This window comes from Rhinopithecus roxellana, chromosome 1 (genome assembly GCF_007565055.1).
Source record: "Rhinopithecus roxellana isolate Shanxi Qingling chromosome 1, ASM756505v1, whole genome shotgun sequence".
NCBI classification, from domain to species: domain Eukaryota; kingdom Metazoa; phylum Chordata; class Mammalia; order Primates; family Cercopithecidae; genus Rhinopithecus; species Rhinopithecus roxellana.
The window spans coordinates 101035757-101054614 of NC_044549.1; the positions used below are offsets into that span (position 1 = coordinate 101035757).

The window sequence follows — 18858 nt, forward strand, 5'->3', positions numbered from 1 at the left end:
GTGACAGAGCAAGACCCTGTCTCAACAACAAAAAAGGATCTTTCCACCTCAGCCTCTCTGGTAGCTGGGACTATAGGCACACACTACTATGCCCAGCTAATAAAATAATAATTTTTTATAGAGGTGGGGTCCGCTGTATTTTCCAGGCTAGTCCCAAACTCATAGCTTCAAGCAATCTTCCTGCCTTGACCTCTCAAAATGCTGGGATTACAGGCGTAAGCCACTGTGCCCTGCCCTTGATAAATATTTTAATTGTGCCTGATAAGTCGTTAAAAAGTTTATTCAACACCTTAGATTTCTCAATTTTTTAAAATATTAAACCTTTGAAATCTAAAGTAATTGTTGGATTTCACCCCTTTATTGCAAGGTTTTTCTAATCTAGGTGTCTGTGGAAAAAACCCTGAATTGCTTGTGAAACTCTGGATATGTAGTTTTTTTTTTTTCTTTTTCTGAGCAGAGTAAAATCTTGGATGGGCCATAATCCAAAAATCATGGTTTTGAAAGTGGACTGTACTATGAGTCATAATCACAAATCTGAGGTAATAGTTGTAAAAGTGTTTAAAGCATCCTGAAAACAATGTTGAAAAAAAAACTATGATAAAAACTATAAAATCTCTGCATATGTTGTACTGTATTGAACTTGAAACTTTGAAGGAATTAGAGTATGTAAGACATTAATGGTAGAAGAGAAACCATAAGGGTGAATTATATCCTACAAAAGAGAAATCTTAGTCATTTAACCTTTTTTTCTGAGTGACTTTTATTTTGCCTTATTAACAGAAATCTGAGAAAGTATGTTGCTTTGTATTAAATGGTTGAGACCATTATTTGATGTAAAAGCTGAAAATTTTATTTTTGTATTTTGGAGAATCCTGTGCTTCCAAAAAATTGAAAGAATGGCTAAAGCTGTATACCACAGACCCTGCTAAAATGAAAGAAATAACTTGTTAGGAACATTCCATGCAGATTTCCAAAATGTATTTTACCTTATTATTAGAGAAAGAAAATAAACTTTTAAAATAATCTGATAACTAGCATTCATATATTTAATAAGAAGCATTTTGGTTACAGAACGGAAGGTGATACTGTACATTGTAACTGCTGAGACTTTTTTTTAACCAATGCCTTTGGTAGACAGCAAGGCACAATTATTTTCTCTTAGGGAGAATTTTTGAATACCTATTGCAGGCTGGGCATGGTGGCTTACGCCTGTAATCCCAACACTTTGGGAGGCCGAGGTGGGCGGATCACTTGAGGTCAGGAGTTTGAGACCAGCCTGGCCAACATGGTGAAACCCCACCTCTACTAAAACTTAGCCGGGCGTGGTGGCACACGACTGTAATCCCAGCTACTAGGGAAGCTGAGGCAGGAGAATCGCTTGAGCCTGGGAGGTGGAGGTTACAGTGAACTGACATTGTGCCACTGCACTTCAGCCTGGGCGACAGAGCAAGACTCCATCTCAAGAACAAACAAACAAAAACAAAACAAAATACACCTGTTGCAGACCATGTTCTTTTTACTTTATTTTCTTTTGTTATTTTTTTGAGATGGGTCTGACTCTGTCGCCCAAGCTGGAGTGCAGTGGTGCAATCTCGGCTCACTGCAACCTCCGCGTCCCGGGTTCAAGCGATTCTCCTGCCTCAGCCTCCCAAGTAGCTGAGACTACCGATGTGCACCACAACGCCCGGCTTATTTTTATATTTTTGGTAGAGATGGGGTTTTGCCATGTTGACCAGGCTGATCTCAAAACTCCTGACCTCAGGTGATCTTCCCGCCTTGGCCTCCGAAAGTGCTGGGATTACAGGCCTGAGCCACCGCGCCTGACTCAAATCTGCCTGATTTGACAATGCCAGATATTTTATGTAATCACCATTTGGTTTGGGACTGAGAGCTCTTTCATTTTCTACCAGTCAAACCACTATTAGAGTCTTCATGTTACTCCCCCAATTTGTTAGCAAGGTAGAATCGGCATGGATAACTTATTTTCCTTCCTGGAATTCTGTTTTGGAGGAGGCAAGTCTTATAGCATTTAATGTACTGAACTCATTCCCTCCTGCTTAAGTGAATAAAAACTTTTATTTGACTATGGATTATAAAGATTGCCTTTAAGGTGCCTTGTTTATTTTGGGGAAGGAGAATGGATATTTTGTAGGAGAAAAAGACTTTATATAGTAAATGAAAAGTGTATGGGCTGGGTGTAGTGGCTCATACCTTTAATTCCAACACTTTGGGATGCCAAGGTAGGAGGATTGCTTGAGCTCAGGAGTTTGAGACCAAGGAGACCGCATCTCTGTTTTTAATTAAAAAAAAGAAAGAAAGAAAATTCTGACTTATCACCTTTACTCTAAAAAAATTTTGCCCAAATGTGTAATGAAAGAGATCATATTTAAATATCAGCAATATTAATTTGCATAGCTCAAATGAAGTCTTGAATCATTTAGAAAAAGGTTGCTACAGTTTAATAGTTTTTTTATTGTCATTATAGACAATATAGCTATAACAATTTTGTGTGAGGCCGGGCGCGGTGGCTCAAGCCTGTAATCCCAGCACTTTGGGAGGCCGAGACGGGCGGATCACGAGGTCAGGAGATCGAGACCATCCTGGCTAACACTGTGAAACCCCGTCTCTACTAAAAATACAAAAACTAGCCGGGCGAAGTGGCGGGCGCCTGTAGTCCCAGCTACTCGGGAGGCTGAGGCAGGAGAATGGCGTAAACCCGGAAGGCGGAGCTTGCAGTGAGCTGAGATCTGGCCACTGCACTCCAGTCCGGGCGACAGAGCGAGACTCCGCCTCAAAAAAATAAAAATAAAAAAATAAAAAAAAAACAATTTTGTGTGAAAAATAATGATTAAATGTCATGACTAAAATGCACAAGGTACAGCAGCAGGTGTAATCCTTAAGAATTATCTTAAATTTCTTTTTTTTTTTTTTTTTTTTTTTGAGATGGAGCTTTGCTCTGTCGCCCAGGCTGGAGTGCAGTGGCATGATCTTGAGGGCTCCCTGCAACCTCTGCTGCCAGGTTCAAGTGATTCTCCTGCCTCAGCCTCTCCATTAGTTGGGATTACAGGTGCCTGCCACCACGCCTGGCTACTTTTTTAGTATAGTAGAGATGGGGTTTCACCATGTTGGTCAGGCCGGTCTCAAACTCCTGACCTCGTGATCCACCGATCTTGGCCTCCCAAAGTGCTGGGATTACAGGTATGAGCCACTGCACCTGGTGGGAATTATCTTAAGTTTCTAAAATTTAATACCCTAGTCAGCTACAATTAATCAGTCACTAATATAAATATTAAAGCCTATGCTTATTTTCCTTGAAATGATCTTAAATGTTGGAAAAGTTTAATTTTATAGTCAGAGCTAGTGAAATTGAAATTTTTTTTATCACCTGCCCCTATAAAATTAGAGAAATATAAGATTGGGAAAAAAATTGATATTTAAGAAAGTGGCATATTTGAATCAGGCGTGTTGGCTCACACCTGTAATCCAATTAGTTTGGGAGACTCAGGAGAATTGCTTGAGGTCAGGAGTTTGAGACCAGCCTGGCCAACATGGTGAAACCCTGTCTCTACTGAAAATACAAAAATCAGCCGGGCATGGTGGTGGGCTCTTATAATCCCAGCTACTTGGGAGGCTGAGGCAGGAGAATCGGTTGAACCTGGGAGAGGGAAGTTGCAGTGAGCTGAGATTGCGCCACTATTCTCCAGCCTGGTCAATAGAGTGAGAGGCACGCCAGGCGTGGTGGCTCACATCTGTAATCCCAAGGCAGGCAGATCACCTGAGGTCAGGAGTTTGAGACCAGCCTGACCCACATGGAGAAACCCCATCTCTACTAAAAATACAAAATTAGCCAGGCGTGGTGGCCCATGCCTGTAATCCCATCTACTCAGGGAGGCTGAGGCAGGAGAATCTCGAACCCATGAGGCAGGGGTTGTGGTGAGCCGAGATTGTGCCATCGTACACATCTTGCCTAGGTGCAAGAGCGAAACTCTGTCCTCAAAAAAAAAAAAAAAAAAAAGAAAGTGGCATATTTGGTAAATTGATAAATTACCACTGTCAAATTATATTGATGAGTCTATATCTATTGTTCCCAGATATTGCCTTTGCAAGAATTAGTGTAAAATTGGAAAAAATACTCAATGTTGAGAGCTGTCATTGTTGAGATCTTTATGAAATTATTGTGCCCATGTTCAGGTTTGAATTAAAAATACACAGCACACAATCATTTCTGTTACCACTTTTGGAATATCTAGCATTAGCTTTGATAGTTTTGTATTGTGTGTTTTGAATATATCTGAACTGGTAGTTAGTTATATTTGGTTAATTTGTTAAAAGATGTGTGTTAAACCTTAATATTTATGCAGTGTTTTAAGTATTTGGAATATATTTGAAATATCTTTTAGATAAATGGTTATTTAATTGCTCAAAGTGATTCTCTAAATAAAACATTAATGAAATACCTTGTTTTCATTTTTATTAAGTAGTAGCTAAATTTACTTTCAAATTAGTCATGTTAACATTACAGTAGATTGGCATAATTAGAACCAACTGCAGTAATTTCAAGTAACTTACTAACAAATCTTTTGTTTTCTTTTTTTTTTTAAAGACATTTATTCAGCGTCACGATCAGACTGTTACATTTAGCAATCAACAGCATAGGTGCAAAAAAAAGAAAAAGAAATCTACATTAAAACCCTTTGTTGGAATGCTTTACACTTTCCACAGAACAGAAACTAAAATAACCTGTTGCACAATTAGTCACAAATACAGTCCTCGAGTTTTTTGCCCATACACATGAGTATTTGTCTAAAACATGTCTTCTTTGTAGCAGCTAGGCCCTGCCACCACTGTGCTTGGCTGAATTCACAAATCTGTTGTAACCTGTAGCTTCCCCGTCACTTCTCTGGCTCTCCTGTCCTGCTAAGCTTTGTTTCCTAATTAAAATCTTCTGCCACTGCCATAGCTGGAGTGCAGTGGCTTGATGTCGGCTCACTGTAACCTCTGCCTCCTAAGTTCAAGCAATTCTCCTTCCTCAGCCTCCCAAGTAGCTGGGATTATAGGTGCTGGCCACCACACCCAGCTAATTTTGTATTTTTAGTAGAGATGGGGTTTCACCATATTGGCCAGGCTGGACTTGAACTCCTGACCTCAAATGATCCTCCTGTCTTGGCCTCCCAAAGTGCTGGGATTACAGGAGTGAGCCACTGCGCCCAGCCTCTCTTCTTCATTTGGAAACAGCCGCTTTCTTGCTGTGTCCTCAGATAACTCTTCCTCTGTGTGCATTCGTCTTTGATATTTCCTCCAGTTCTGTGGTCTTAGGGGCCTACCCTTATGAGCTCACTTAGCCTTAATTATCCCCAGAAAGATCCTAATTCCAAATATAGTAATTGGGTGTTTAGGGCTTTAACACATAAATTTTGAGGAGCACAGTTCATTCCATTACACAGAGCTACTTAACTTCTCTAGTATACTCATTTCAAAGGGTGATGAGACCTGGTACCGTGAAGACATCTCTGGTTGTTGTAAGTATGGCGACACTAGTCTTGTCTTCCCCCTAGAGATATATATTTATATTCCAAATGGTAAGATCCTTCCTAAAGAGAATTTAAGTAATAATTCTCTTCCTGCTCCAGAGACTTTGTGTCTACTTTCAGCACTATCGGGAGATCTCGCTCCCGATGTTTAATGTGGGTTCTTTTCTATTTCCTAAGTGTCTGGACTGGGTTGAGAAATAAAGGGAAAGAGCACAAGAGAGAGAAATTTAAAGCTGGGTGTCGGGGGGAGACATCACATGTTGGCAGGATCCGTGATGTTCTCCGAGCCGTAAAACCAACAAGTTTTAGCGATTTTCAAAAGGGGAGGGAGTGCACGAATAGGGTGTGGGTCACAGAGATCACATACTTCACAAGGTAATAAAATATCACAAAGCAAATGGAGGCAGGGCGAGATAACAGGACCACCGGATGAGGTAAAATTAAAATTGCTAATGAAGTTACCCGCACGCATTGTAGATAACATCTTACCAGGAAACAGGGTTTGAGAACAGATAAAATTTTCCCATCCTAATAAGCCTGGGAGCACTATAGGAGACCGGGGCTTAGTTCATCCCTTCAGCTTCGACCATAAAAGACAGGACGCCTTAAAAAGGGGCTGTCTATAGGCGCATTCTCTTTCTCAGGGATGTTCCTTGCTGAGAAAAAGAATTCAGCGGTATTTCTCCTATTTGCTTATGAAAGAGGAGGAATATAGCGCTGTTCCCTCCGGCTCACGGGTGACCAGTTCAAAGTTACCTCTCTTGTTCCCTGAACATCGCTGTTATCCTGTTCTTTTTTTTAAGATGCCCAGATTTCATGTTCAAACACACATGCTCTAAAAACAATTTGTGCAGTTGACACAATCACAGGGTCCTGAGGCGACAACATTCATCCTCCTCAGTTTACAAAGAAGATGACAGGATTAAGAGATTAAAAGACAGGCATAGGAAATCACAAGGATATTCATTGGGGAAGTGATAAGTATACAGAGATCACAGTAAAGTTCAGAGATTCACAGATAAGTTCAGAGATCACAGTAAAGACAGGTGTAAGAAACTATGAAAGTATAAATTTGGGGAACTAATAAATGTCCATGAAATCTTCACAATTTATGTTCTGCCGCGGCTTCAGGTCCCTCCATTTGGGGTCCCTGACTTCCCTCAACAAGCACAATACAAATACATTTTATCTGTTTATTGGAGTTGTATTCTAGTTAACTTATAGTTTTTCATTACATTATGGTAAAGAGGTCTGGGATATTAAAAACCTGGATACTTTCTCCTAGTCTAAATGGGCAAATTATCCAAATAATTTAAGTTAAGGTGATAATTTTTAAAAAGTCCACTTCTATGGGTAGAGAAAATTTCATTTTAGTAGCGATCTGTGAGCTAAGGCAAAAATTGGGAGAAATCACACCCTGCAAGTCAGCAAATGTAAATTATTAGAAAAGCAGAAAGAAACAACTCTGGGTTGGTGATTTTTTTTTTTTTTTTTTTTTGAGAGGGAGTTTCGCTCTTGTTGCCCAGGCTGGAGTGCAATGGCGCGATCTTGACTCACCGCAACCTCCGCCCCCTGGGTTCAAGCGAGTCTCCTGCCTCAGTCTCCTGCCTCAGCCTCCAAAGTAGCTGGGATTATAGTCATGCACCACCACGCCGCGCTCATTTTGTATTTTCTTAGTAGAGATGGGGTTTCTCCAAGTCGGTCAGGCTAGTCCCGATCTCCCGACCTCGGGTGATCCGCCCGCCTCGGCCTCCCAAAGTGCTGACATTACAGGCATGAGCCACCGCGCCTGGCTTTTTTTTTTTTTTTTTTTTTTAATGAAGAAATGAAACTATTTCAAATGAACACTTTTACAGTTTTTTGAACGTTTTTATTAAGATCAAAGAAAAAGTCATATTTTTACTTCTTAAATTCAGATTTTTACTTCTTAAAATAATTTATTTCTAGTTCTAACTCAATTTTTAAAAATTGCTAATCAAATACTGCCTTGCACTGAGAGATTGGTCCATTGGTCATCATCTATATATTGCCAAAGTATGCAAAAGCTTGTACATTTTTGCCTTTTACAAATGCTTATAAATTTTTCAGTTTATAAGGATTGATTTTTAATGATGAGTTTTTCTACTGCCAATTTCTAATAAAATGAAATTGGAGGCAAGGTTAGAAGGTCTTTTTTTTTTTTTTTTTTTTTGAGACGGAGTCTCGCTCTGTCGCCCAGGCTGGAGTGCAGTGGCCTGATCTCAGCTCACTGCAAGCTCCGCCTCCCGGGTTTACGCAATTCTCTTGCCTCAGCCTCCCGAGTAGCTGGGACTACAGGCGCCCGCCACCTCGCCCGGCTTGTTTTTTGTATTTTTTTAGTAGAGACGGGGTTTCACCGTGTTAGCCAGGATGGTCTTGATCTCCTGACCTCGTGATCCGCCCGTCTCGGCCTCCCAAAGTGTTTTGTTTTTTTGTTTTTTTGTTTTTTTTTTTTTTTGAGACGGAGTCTCGCTCTGTTGCCTAGGCTGGAGTGTAGTGGCACAATCTCGGCTCACTGCAACCTCTGCCTCCCGGGTTCACGCCATTTTCCTGCCTCAGCCTCCCCAGTAGCTGGGACTACAGGCGCCCGCCACCATGCCCGCTTAATTTTTTTGTATTTTTTTTTTTTTAGTAGGGACGAGGTTTCACCGTATTAGCTAGGATGATTTCGATCTCCTGACCTCGTGATCCGCCCGCCTCAGCCTTCCAAAGTGTTGGGATTACAGGCGTGAGCCATCGTGCCGGCAGAAGGTCTTTATAGTAAACAGACTAAACTAGAATGGTAGCATTAGAAAAGGAAAAGGAATGGATTCTAGAGAGTGTAAAGGTCAATTATAAGGACAATAGATTGCCTCTAGGAAGCAGGAGCTTCTGAGTGTAGGTGACTGTAGGAAATGTCAGTGGAGTAGCTTTCTCTTTTAATTAGAAGATGATAGTGTTTAGAAGATGATAATATGGGTAGAAATAGGGACTCGTTTCAAAATATTTTATTTCTAAGAAGTTGAAACTTGAGCATTCTCTTGAATGAACCAAGGTAGTGAGCCAAGGAAATAAAGCCAATAAGAATGCAAAAGAGAAAGGGGCAATTTGTAGTGCAAAATTCTAGAGAAGACTGTATGAAGATAATAGTATCCTTTAAAAAATTTTTAACAAGTTATTACTGTAAAAAAATTAAATGGTATACTCATTACTTCAGTTCTGATGGAAATGATTGAAAGTTAAGAGTTTTGTTATATAAACTCATGTTCCTCATGGTGAATATTACTTTTTGAGGTGCTGATTCCCTTTTGATCTAGAATTGTGCCTTCTGATGGTTCTTCCGTACTCTCAGTTCTTCTGACTTACAAGTATTAAAGAGTTCTTTTAAAATGCAGTCAGAAAATATGAACTCCTTTCTTTAGAACAATTGTTACCCCTCAGTGTTAAAACCAATCATCATGATGTAGTCACACATTTCAACACACTCTGTCCATTGTATATTCTACATCCCGATGCAGTAAGTAGAGAACTCCAGATTTGAGAATCAATGTATACTTACCCTCAAATTTAAGATAGTGTCCTATGGGCAGTCCTCTTCTAAAATTAGTGGTAGGCTTTTAATCACTCCCTTATCCACAGCACCACAATTTAAACTGTTTATTTAAACTATAGCCTGGGCGTGGTGGCTCACGCCTGTAATCCTAGCACTTTGGGAGGCCAAAGTGGGTGACTACCTGATGTCAGGAGTTTGAGACCAGCCTGGGCAACATGGTGAAACCTCGTCTCTACTAACATACAAAAAATTAGCTGGGTGAGGTGGTGCGTGCCTGTAGTCCCAGCTACTCGGGAGGCTGAGGCACAAGAATCACTTGAAGTCGGGAGTCAGAGGCTGTAGTGAAACCCCGTCTAAAAATACAAAAATTAGCCGGCGTGGTGGTGTGTGCCTGTGATCCCCGCTACTCAGTAGGCTGAAGCAGGGGAATTGCTTGAATCCAGGAGGCAGAGGTTGCCTTGAACTGAGATTGTGCCACTGTACTCCATCCTGGCGACAGAGCAAGACTTCATCTAAAAAAAAAGAAAAAAAAAATTGGGTAGGTATTTTGATATAAGTAAATATAAGGTCAAAAAAAACTGAAGGATAAAATTCAACTGAAAAGACAGAAGAAGTATGAGATATGGAGAACTGGGAAGGAATCAACTGGAAATGAATCAAGCCTGAGTTTAGAGTTTAGGTAGTATAATCTGGAGATCTGGAGGTAGAACTAGTCAGCCTAGTTTTCTGACTTTTCCAGCAATTAGAATTTCCAAGAGGGGGCCGGGCGCGGTGGCTCACGCCTGTAATCCCGGCACTTTGGGAGGCCAGGCAGGCAGATCACCTCAGGTCAGGAGTTCGAGATCAGCCTGACCAACATGGAGAAACCCCATCTCTACTAAAAATACAAAAAAAATTAGCTGGGAGTGGTGGCGCATGCCTATAATCCCAGCTGTTCAGGAAGCTGAGGCAGGAGAATCGCTTGAACCCAGGAGGTGGAGATTGCAGTGAGCCAAGATCATGCCATTGCACTCCAGCCTGGGCAACAAAAGCAAAACTCCATATCAAAAAAAAAAAAAAAAAGTTCCAAGAGGGAAGTCTTAGTGTTAGAAAGATTTAGCCATGGTACTTGGCCCTCTAGATATGGCACAAGGGGGCTGGGCGAGATGGCTCATGCCTGTAATCCCAGCACTTTGGGAGGCCAAGGTGGGTGGATCACTTGAGGCTGGGAGTATGGGAGCAAGAGATTCTAGAACAATTGATCTCACAGGTACTTCGGTGGTGACAAGACAAGACATTCACTCCTGAAAGCATACCTAATTATGTGTAATTGTTGAAGGACTAGCTGTTTCACTGTCTGTTTACCACTCAAGAAAACATAATAGGGTGTAAAAGTTACTTCATATAACTTACTTCTCTCTAGAACAATTTCCAAGTCATTCTTTGTATTTGATGCCCTTAACACATATGTATGCTTGTGTGTATCCACACACATATGCACATTATTTGGATGTGTAATTTTGGAGAACAAAATTAAACTTCTCAAGTGAGTCTAATACACCAATCTCATTCATATCAGTAAGAATACCACTGAACTACAATACTGTGTTTTGAATTGACTTCTGTAGGACAAGGAATATTTTAAAAAATTATTTGTTAACACTTTTTTTTTCTTTTGAGACGGTGTTTCACTCTTGTCGCCCAGGCTGGGCATGATCTCGGCTCATTGCAACCTCCACCTCCCAGGTTCAAGTGATTCTCCTGCCTCAGCCTGCCAAGTAGCAGGGATTACAGGCACCTGCCACCACACCCAGCTAATTTTTGTATTTTTAGTGAAGGCAGGGGTTTCACCATGTTGGCCAGGCTGGTCTTGAACTCCTGACCTAAGGTAATCTGCCTGCCTCCGCCTCCGAAAGTGCTGGGATTACAGGTGCGAGCCACCATGCCTGGCCTGTTAACACTTTATTCTGGAAAACTTTGAACATATAAAGGTAGACAGGGTAGCAATGAACCCATGCAGAGTTAAATAGAGCAGTCCACAAGACCGCCAATACTTCCGACATAAACTGCAGAGTTCAGGAGAGCCTAAGACCACCCTCAGGTGTGGTAATTTATTAAAATGACTCAGAACTCACTTAAAGCTGTTATACTCATGGTAATGGTGGGTTACAGGGAAGGGATACAGAGTAAAATCTGCAAAGGATCTAGCACTGATTTGGAGACTTGATCTATGCATAGGGCAGAGGCCAGAAGGGCTCTAAAGGTGGAGATTCCAGTTGTCCTCTCCCTGTAGAGTCATGGACAACAGTGACCCCTCCCAGCAATGATGTGTGACAAGAAACATGGAGCAGTGCCAACCAGGAAAGCTCCCCCAAGCCTTGGTGTCCACAGTTTTTATTGGGACATCATGCTTGACTGACCATACAGCTGACCTCAGTCTCTAGCTCCTCTAGAGGTCAAACTGATACCGCAAGACTCAAAGTCGCCACTGTAAATGAGTTTGTGTGATCCAAATTCCCAAGATAAAGGACATTCTTATCAGGCAGGATATGCTGAGGGTTTAGAGATTACCAGGGGCAAAGAAAGAGCAAAGGCCAACCCTGACTTAAAATCTATATTATATAACCCGTTACTCAGCTTCAATAACAAGTATATCTCCAACCACCTTCCCTTTCCATATTGTTTTCCATTAAAAATATGTGGAGGCCGGGTGCCATGGCTCACGCCTATAATGCCAGCATTTTGGGAGGCCGATGTGGGAAGATTCCTTGAGCCCAGGAATTTGAGACCAGCCTGAGCAACATGGCAGGACATTGTCTGTGCAAAATATTAAAAAATTAGCTGGGTATGGTGGCACACCCCTGTAGTCCTAGCTACTGGAGAAATGGAGGCAGGAGGATCACTTGAGCCCAAGAGGTTGACTGCAGTGAGCTGTGATGGCACCACTGCACTCCAGCCTGACCGACAGAGCAAGACCCTGTTTCCAAACAAACTAACAAACAAACAAAAATTTAGAAACATAGTAAAATGGCAAAAATAGTATCAAGACTACATGTAGATATCCTAATTTTTGTATTTTACCTAATATTCCTATTCATCCTCTTTTTGTCTTTATCTAGCCATACCTATAAACACATAATTTTTTCAGAACTATTTTTCACAATTATTCAGAATACATTGTACCAATGAGTCTCCTGTAATCTCTTAATTATCCCTTAATACTCTGTGCATTTTCTTTTCTTTTTTTTTTTTTTTATGGCTCTTTTCAGTTTATTGCATGAAGGAGTTACACTAGTCCAAGGTAAAAGCGGACCCCAAATGGTTACATTATACAAGCTGTGAGGTTTTTAAACTTGTGACAAGGGACAGAAGGGAAATTCTACTCATTGCAAGGAAATCCTCATTTAAGCTTCAGTGAGCCACAAGCACTTAAAACCCATGAACCTTCAGCTGATCGTCCTTAGCCAGTCCAATCTCTACGAGGAACTGGCATATGTTCTTGCGTTGGTCACCCTGTAGCTGAATTACTTCTCCATATTCTGGATGCTCAATTACAGTACCATTGCAGGCAAACTTCTTAAACGCCTTCACTAGTTTCTTTTTATCGTAATCATCAGCGATCCCTTGGACAGTAGTAAGGGTCTTCCTGCCGTTTCTCTGTTGAATTCTTATATGGATATAATCCTCAGTGCCAGCAGGAAGCAGGTCATCACCCTTACTTGCATCAGCAAAGGGGTCGAAAGAGTGGAGGTTCTGGATAGCGGACATACGATACGATTCCTTTTCCTCGGTGGAAACGGCCTGCGGAAGGCGGCGGCGGCGGCGGGAGAAGGCGGGCAGGGGGGACGGAACGTCGGGAAGCGAGGGGGCTCGAGGGGGAGGCTGCTGAGTCCTCGGCGGCGGCTCAGTGACTGGGGCCACTCTGTGCATTTTCAAAAAGCAAGAGCACTGTCCTATGTAACCACAGTACAACCCCCAGATTTAGGAAATTCATATTCATACATTTTTATCATTTAATTTACAAACCGCATTCAAATTTTGATGATAGACCCAATTAGATTCTTGCTAAGTATAGAATCTAATCTAAGATTACAAATTGTATTTAGTTTTTGTGTTTCTTTAGTTTTTCTTGATCTGGAATTTCCCAGTCATTCTTTGTATTTGATGCTCTTGAAACCTGAAAAATGTCACTCAATTTGGTTTGTTGGATGTCTCCTCATGATTTATGCATATATATTAACACATTGTTTGAATCATGATTCATATATGTTTTGGTTGGTGCTCAGTCTTATAATCTATAGGTACTCCCATTATCTTTTTTATTTTTCTTGCAATTTATCTTTTTTTTTTTTTTTTTTTTTTTTTTTTTTTTTTTTTTTGAGATAGAGTCTCACTCTGTCACCCAGGCTGCAGTGCAGTGGCCTGATCTCGGCTCACTGCAACCTCCGCCTCCTGGGTTCATGCCATTCTCCTGCTTCAGCCTCCTGAGTAGCTGGGACTACAGGCGCCCCCCACCACGCCTGGCTAATTTTTTGTATTTTTAGTAGAGACGGGGTTTCACCGTGTTAGCCAGGATGGTCTTGATCTGGAAAGCATGAGCCACTGCACCCTGCACAATTTATCTCTTAAAGAAATAGAGGTTGGGCATGGTGGCTCACACCTGTAATCTCAACACATTGCGAAGCCATGGTGGGGAGATAACTTGAGCACAGCAGTTCTAGACCAGCCTGGGAAAGATGGCGAGACCCTTTCTCTATGAAAAAGAATTTTTTAAAATTGCTAGGTATGGTGGCAAGCCCCTGTAGTACCAGCTACTCAGGAGGCTGAGGCAGGAGGATCCTTCGAGCTCAAGAGTTCAAGGTGACAGTGAGCTATGATTGCACCACTGCACTCCAGCCTGGGTGACAAAGTGAAACTCCATCTCTAAAAAAAAAAAAAAAAAAGGCCGGGCGCGGTGGCTCAAGCCTGTAATCCCAGCACTTTGGGAGGCCGAGACGGGCGGATCACGAGGTCAGGAGATCGAGACCATCCTGGCTAATACGGTGAAACCCCGTCTCTACTAAAAAATACAAAAAAAAAAAAAAAAAACTAGCCGGGGGACGAGGCGGGCGCCTGTAGTCCCAGCTACTCGGGAGGCTGAGGCAGGAGAATGGCATAAACCCGGGAGGCGGAGCTTGCAGTGAGCTGAGACCCGGCCACTGCACCCCAGCCTGGGTGACAGAGCGAGACTCCGTCTCAAAATAAATAAATAAATAAATAAATAAATAAATAAATAAATAAATAAATAAAAATAAAAATAAAAAAAGAAAGAAAAGAAAAGAAAGAAAGAAAAAGGAAAAAAAAGAAATAGAGTCAGGCCAGGATTTTCTGATTGTATCACCACGGTGTATTTTATGTATTCCTCTGTTCTCTGTGTTTTCTCTAAATTGATAGAATATAACACAATACTTTTCAGACACTAATGTGTGTAAGAATCACCTGCAGAGCTTTAAAACCCCTGATTCCTGAGTCCCACTCAAAAGATTCTGATTTAGGACATCTGAGCTGGCCCTAAGACTTTACTTTTTTTTTTTTTTTTTTTTTTTTTTTTTTTTTTTTTTTTTTGCGGAGTCTCGCACTGTTGCAGGGGCTGGTGTGCAGTGGCACAATCTCAGCTCACTGCAACCTCTGCCTCCCAGGTTCAAGTGATTCTCATGCCTCAGCCTCCCGAGTAGCTGGGATTACAGGTGCCTGCACCACACCCAGCTAATTTTTTGTATTTTTAGTAGAGACGGGGGTTTCACTATGTTGGCCGGGCTGGTCTTGAACTCCTGACCTCATGATCCACCCTTGGCCTCCCAAAGTGCTGGGATTACAGGCGTGAGCCACCGCACCCAGCCAAGACTTTACACTTTTAACAAATTTCCAAGTGATGCTGATGAAGTGCTGGCCTGGAGTTCATACTTTCTGTAGCACTGGTTTGGAGACTTGACCTAGCCTGACTTTTTTTTAGGTGGTGGTGTGTTCTTATATCAGGAGATATACAATGTCTGATTCTCCTTAATTGTGCTACACTAGTAGCTCCAAGTGGTCATTACCCCATCTATTAATTCTTGAGGGATTACAATGGTGTTATTCTAATACTATTATTCATTTCTAATGAACTCAAATACTTCTTTTTTTTTTTTTTTTTTTTTTTTTTTTGGAGATGGAGTCTCGCTCTGTCGCCCAGGCTGGAGTGCAGTGGCTGGATCTCAGCTCACTGCAAGCTCTGCCTCCCGGGTTTATGCCATTCTCCTGCCTCAGCCTCCTGAGTAGCTGGGACTACAGGCGCCCGCCTCGTCGCCTGGCTAGTTTTTTGTATTTTTTTAGTAGAGACGGGGTTTCACCATGTTAGCCAGGATGGTCTCGATCTCCTGACCTCGTGATCCGCCCGTCTCGGCCTCCCAAAGTGCTGGGATTACAGGCTTGAGCCACCGCGCCCGGCCAACTCAAATACTTCCATAAAGAGAAGTATTTCCTCTTCTGTGTGGTTACTCTGTGATATAATTTGTGCAAAAAAGGTAAGATAAATGCTAGATTTTTATTTCCAATTTTCAAAGTGATGAGTTCACGGTATCCTCCAAGAGTACCCTTGTGTTGTTTTTGTTGTCTTGTTTGGGTTTTCCCAAAAGCAGACCCTGAGACAAACAAGAGCAAGGCAGACTGGTAGGGAAGTGGAGAGGTAGTTCAAAGATAGGATGGTAGTCAAAAAAGGGTGTACTACTAAGCCAGTTGCCACAGTGAGCTGTCAAAGAGAAATTCCACTGGGATGTGGTACAAAGTACATACCTTATAATTATTATTTCACCCCAAACCAATTTTCTAACATCAGATTTGAGGGCTACTTTCAGTGGACGTTACTTCCTTGGCACATCTGGCCTTCTACACATGTGAGTTGCAGTTTTCAAAAGTTTATGGTGGAGATGACACTGAGGCACATATATGCAAATACTGGTATTTGGATTCAGTTGATGCATGCTGAAAGGTCAGAGACATAATGGGTGGAGCATGAATAGAGTCAGCTGCAGTCGACTCCTTACTGTACTGGGATCCTCCTTAAATTCACTTCTGTACTAAGAGAAGGTTATCACAATTTCAAAATGAGAGAGGGTGCAAAAGAATTGGCAAAAACCAAAACCAAAACAAAACAAAAGAGGCATCCCACTAAAAAACCTCTTGGAACTCATAAGCAGTTACAGTCAAGTTGCAGGTACAAGGTTAACACACAAAAGGTAATCACTTTCCTATATACCAGCAATGAACAAGTAGAATTCACAATTAAAAACAAAACCATTTGTATTATCAACCTGTAAAAATGAAATACTTAGGTATAAATCTAGCAAAATATATATAAGATCTAGATGAGGAAAACTACAAAACTCTGATGAAAGAAATCGAAGTGGACTAGATAAATGGAAAGATATTCCATGTTCATGGGTAGAAAAACTCAATATTGTCAAGATGTCCATTCTTCCCAATGTGATCTATAGATTCAGTGCGATCTCAGTCAAAATCCCAGCAACTTATTTTGTAGATAGCAACAAACTGATTCTAAAGTTTATAAGAATAGCCATGTAACAGTGAAGAAGAAGAGCACATTCAGAGGACAGATGCTGTATGACTTCAAGACTTGCTATAAATCTGACTAATCAATACAGGTTAGTATTGAGAAAAGAGTAGACAAATAGGATCAAGTGAACAGAATAGAGGACCCAGAAATAGATTTACATATAGTCAATTAATTTTTTTTTCTTTGAGACAGAGTCTCGCTCTGCTGCCTAGGCTGGAGTGCAGTGGCACAATCTTGGCTCACTGCCTCCTAGGTTCAAGAAATTCTTGTGCCTCAGACTTCCTGAGTAGCTGGTCTTACAGGCATAGGCCACCAAAGCCAGCTAATTTTTGTATTTTTAGTGGAGATGGGGTTTCACCCTGTTGGCCAGGCTTGTCTTGAACTCCTGGCCTCAAGTGATCCACCCACCTTGGCCTCTCAAAGTGCTGGGATTACGGGCATGAGCCACTACGTCTGGCCTAGTCAATTGATCTTTGACAAAGGAAGAAAGACAATCTAATGGAGAAAAAAATAGTCTTTTAAACAAAAGTTGCTGGAATGTCTAGACTTCCATCTATAATAAAATTAATTCTAGACATAGTTCTTATACCCTTCACAAAAACTAACTCAAAATGGATCATAGACCTAAATGTCAAATGCAAAATTATAAAACTCCTAGAAGATAACATAGGAGAAGATTTAGATGACCTTGGGTTTGGTGATGGCTCTTTTATTTTTGTTGAGACAGACTCTTACTCTGTCACCCAGGTTGGAGTACAGTGGTGCAATCTTGGCTCACTGCAACCTTTGCCTCTGGGTTTCAAACGATCTTCCTGCCTCACCCTCCTGAGTAACTGGGATAACAGGTGCATGCCACCACACCCCACTAATTTTTGTATTTTTAGTAGAGATAGGGTTTTGTCATGTTGGCCAGGCTGGTCTCAAACTCCTGACCTCAAGTGACCCATCCACCTCGGCCTTCCAAAGTGCTGGGATTACAGGCATGAGCCACCATGCCCAGCCTGGTGATGACTCTAGATATAACACAGAACACAATCCATGAAAGGAATAACTGTTAATGTCTTATTGTTTTTGTGCTGCTATAACAAAATACCACAGACTGGGTAATTTATGAGCAATAAATATTTGTTTATCTGGCCAGGCATGGTGGCTTATGCCTATAATCCCAGCACTTTGGGACACTGAGGCAAGTGGATCACTTGAGGCCAGAAGTTCGAGACCAGCCTGACCAACATGGAGAAACCCCATCTCTACTAAACATACAAAAATTAGGCAGGGCATGGTTGCTCACATCTATAATCCCAGCACTTTGGGAGACCAAAGTAGGTGGATCACCTGAGGTCAGGAGTTTGAGACCAGCCTGATCAACATGGTGAAACCCCATCTCTACTAAATACAAAAACAGTAGCTGGGAGTGGTGGCACGTGCCTGTAATCCCAGTTACCTGGGAGGCTGAGGCAGGAGAATTGCTTGAACCCGGGAGGTGGAGGTTTCAGTGAGCTGACATCATGCCTTTGCACTCCAGTCTGGGTGACAAGAGTAAAACTCCTTCTAAAAGAAAAAAAAATATTAGCTGGCCGTGGTGGTGCGCACCTGTAGTCCCAGCTACTTGGGAGGCTGAGGCAGGAGAATTGCTTGAACCTGAGAGATGGAGGTTGCAGTGAGATGAGATTGCATTACTGAGCTCCAGCCTGGGAGACAGAGCCAGACTCTGTCTCAAAAAAAAAAAAAAAAAAAAAAAAAAAAAAAATTGTTTTTTCATTTTTTTATTTTTTATTTTTTATTTTTTTATTTTTTTTTTGAGACGGAGTCTCGCTGTGTCGCCCAGGCTGGAGTGCAGTGGCATGATCTCGGCTCACTGCAAGCTCCGCCTCCCGGGTTCACGCCATTCTCTGGCCTCAGTCTCCCGAGTAGCTGGGACTACAGGCGCCCGCCACCACACCCGGCTTTTTTTGTATTTTCTTAGTAGAGATGGGGTTTCACCCTGTTAGCCAGGATAGTCTCGATCTCCTGACCTTGTGATCCGCCTGCCTCGGCCTCCCAAAGTGCTGGGATTACAGGCGTGAGCCACCGCGCCCGGCCGCAAAAATTGTTTCTTACAGTTCTGAAGGCTGGAAAATCCAAAATCAGGACATTGGTATTCAGTGTCTGGTGAGAGCCTTCTTGCTGCATCTTCACATGGCAGAAAGGTATAAATGCTGTGTCCT

General features: G+C 41.8%; 1 pseudogene across 1 annotated transcript; it reads right to left on the reverse strand.

Annotated features, from left to right (window-relative positions):
• Positions 1–12290: 12290 nt before the first annotated feature.
• On the reverse strand, positions 12291–12976 carry LOC104664405 (annotated as a pseudogene). Its single transcript, XR_748266.2, has one exon. The product of XR_748266.2 is annotated as a eukaryotic translation initiation factor 1 pseudogene (transcript).
• Positions 12977–18858: the final 5882 nt, after the last annotated feature.